Below are 3081 nucleotides of genomic sequence, written 5' to 3' on the forward strand. Positions count from 1 at the left end.
CAAGACGAATAACGCAATCAAAACAAAACGGTCTGGAAAGCTTATCGCGGCCGGACCTCTGTTTAGGCAAACCAGATCATCACCGAAGGTTTTTGTATTTTGGGACGGCAGCCGGTTATTCGTTTTGGAGGGTTTTAGCTCACCCATTCGCTTTTGGGGTAAAATTTTTTTTCAATCGGCGGCTTGCCCGAAACAATCAAAACTAGAGTAGCATGCGATCACTTACCCTCTGAAAATTCCGATGAAGCGCTCCATGGTTCCAGGGGTTAACTAGTGGAAATTCCTTAGAGAGACAAGTTTTAATTATTTCTTCGCAACCGCCGTCGATACCCAAGACTTAGTGCTGATTCTCGTGCAGACATTTACAGGTGAAAGAAGAGAGTTATGCAACGCTTGTACCAACTTGGGTGCGTAAGTATTTTAAATAGCGTAACACGATCAATTGCACTTTGATTTACATAATTTTCAGATAGATTTTAATGTTTTGTTTTGGGGTTATTTCCAAGTGATACTGGCTAACTCTCTCTCTCTAATCTAGGAGCAGCTGCCCTGTCGGGGGGTGTTGGCACGTGGCGGCCGCAATTGGGGTGTAGGTGTCTGGGGTTGCCGTTGGGAAGTCGTCGATGAATCTTTGTGGACTTTTGTGGCCGCAGTTTGCCGACCCTCCGCCTTCCAACTGAAGGGATCCTATTCCCTGTTGACGAATGATTTTACCGCCGACTATCCTAGCCTGGATTGTGAAGAGCTTGGTTCCGAACCACACCGACAACCTGCTGCTGGCTAGATGTTTATAGCCTGATCTCCTGATAGAGAACTAAATGTTAATTTCACGTTGGCTACCTCCTTTTCTTTTAACTTACGTTCAGTTTGCTTTCCTTCAATTTATTTGTTGTTTCTTTCTGTTTTCTGATTTAGGAGCTTGACTAGTTGGTTATTTTATTGTGTTTTAGCCTTAATAATCACTGATAAAAAGATTTCTGTGAATTTCGACTGCACGTGGTGTGGCCAGAATTGAAGTTGGACTAACTTTTTGAAGCCGACCGTACTCTTAGAGTTCTCGAAACAGAAAGACTGAGTAGATCGGAATTCAAAAGCTGGGAGCTTAAACATCCGACAAAAATCTAAATTTTGACGTTTCGCTTTGGATCACTTTCCGTCTTTATTTAGGCAATTTTGCTTGTGATTACCTGGGGTTACCTTCTCTGGTAATTAACTCGGATAAGTAACGAGTGCTATCTTTATTATCAGTTACTTTTCAAAAATGTCGTTTAAAGATCTTAAGGCTGGTACATTACACCCACCAGATAATCTGACGAACCTGGCGAGGAATGATTAGCTGGAATTAGCTACGTATGTCTTTAGCATGATATGTTCCGATTTCTTTGCCCTGTAGAGTTTCCAGTAAATAGAAAGCATTCCCTCGCTTTTGTTTGACCCTACACTTGGAGAACTGGGGTGCCAACTTTTTATTGAAATTGTTGCTGAATTGACTTAAATGAAAATTTCTTTTAAAGACCTCTTGTCCTACTCGGTATGATACGGGTTTTGACCGCAAGTTATACTGCTTAACGTTTTTTTCATACGCCTTGCGACTGGCTTTTTTTATTTCTTGTCTTATTAACTGCAGGTGATCCTCGCGCTCTAACCTAGGTGACTCTTCCAATATCGACATTTCCTTTAGTAGTTTATAGTCATCCCCGTGATTAATCATATTCATCCCGAATAAGGCTTTATAAGGGGAGCACCCTATCGACTGATGTAAGGCTGATCTTAAAGCAGAAGAGATACTGGGTAAATGTAAATCCCATTCGGTTTGGTCCTTGCTGATATACGATCGTATAGCCGACAGTAATGAACGATTTACACGCTCTGCCGCATTACTTTGCGGGGAATACAAAGCAGTATATACGTGTCGAATTCCTAGTTTACTTAACAAGGCTTCAAATTCATTTGCTTTGAATTGCACGCCGTTGTCGCTCACAATTATCTCGGGAACTCCAAATTCTGGAAAGATTCTCTGGCTTAAGAACTCATTGATCAGACTCGTTGTAAATTTTCTTAAAGGGCACAACCAATGATACCGGGAGAAGTGATCTAATACGATTAATAAACCGATGTTACCCTTCTTACTCCTTGGATAAGGACCTAAAATATCTACGTAAAGTTTTTGAAAAGGTCTAACTGAGATGCTCTGCTGGCCCATTGGAGGACGCAAAGTCGTATTGGGAGCTTTTGTTTCTTTGCAGATCTCACAATTACGTATGTAATCTCGCACCTCTTTAGATAGTCCTGGCCAATAAAAATTCCTTCGCAGTCTTTCTATAGTCTTTTGCATACCACCATGAGCATTTACAATGCTATCATGTGCTTGACGAATTGCCGAAGCACGTAGCGGTTCTGGTACCCATAATTTCCATTTAGCGGAATCTAGTTCCTCGTTTCCGGAAACGTGTTCCGTGCGAATATAAACAAAACGATCCACAACCTGCAAATCTGGGAATTGTTCGGAATTTTCTATTATTCTCGCCTTCATTTGTAAATATTCGGGATCGAGAAACGATGTGGACTCTAAATCAATTTCTGGGGCAATCAATTCATAACTTGCAATCTCATCTGCGCTAATTCTGGACAGAGCATCGGGTACAATGTGATCCTTTCCCTTTCTATGGGTAACTTTGAATGAAAATGACTGTAATCGGAAAACCCAACGAGCCAGTCTCCCTGTTACCTCTTGTTGTCTCATTAGCCACTGTAGACTGCTATGATCAGTAACTACTTCGAACGGTTGCATTTCTAAATAGCAGCGAAATTTCTCTATAGCTAATATAACCGCCAGACATTCGCGTTCTGTCACGCTGTAATTCCTTTGGGACTTCGACAATTTCCGGGACATAAAAGCAATTGGCATCTCTTCTCCATCTTTGGATAATTGCACGAGCACCGCGCCAATACCAAAATCGCTTGCGTCGCAATGTAAATAGAATTTTCTATCGAAGTCGGGATTCTGTAGAACCGGAGCTGAGGTTAAAAGATTTTTTAAAGTGTTCATAGCTGTTTGGGCGGCCTCGGTCCACTTAAATG

General features: G+C 41.6%; 1 long non-coding RNA gene across 1 annotated transcript; it reads right to left on the reverse strand.

Annotated features, from left to right (window-relative positions):
• Positions 1-430: 430 nt before the first annotated feature.
• Positions 431-1980, reverse strand: LOC139353072 (uncharacterized). Its single transcript, XR_011604206.1, has 2 exons — positions 861-1980; positions 431-800 (listed from the first exon to the last, which is right to left on the reverse strand). It is a non-coding gene; the product is annotated as an uncharacterized lncRNA (long non-coding RNA).
• Between the last annotated feature and the right edge of the window lie 1101 nt (positions 1981-3081).

Source organism: Drosophila suzukii, chromosome 3, assembly GCF_043229965.1.
Source record: "Drosophila suzukii chromosome 3, CBGP_Dsuzu_IsoJpt1.0, whole genome shotgun sequence".
NCBI lineage: Eukaryota > Metazoa > Arthropoda > Insecta > Diptera > Drosophilidae > Drosophila > Drosophila suzukii.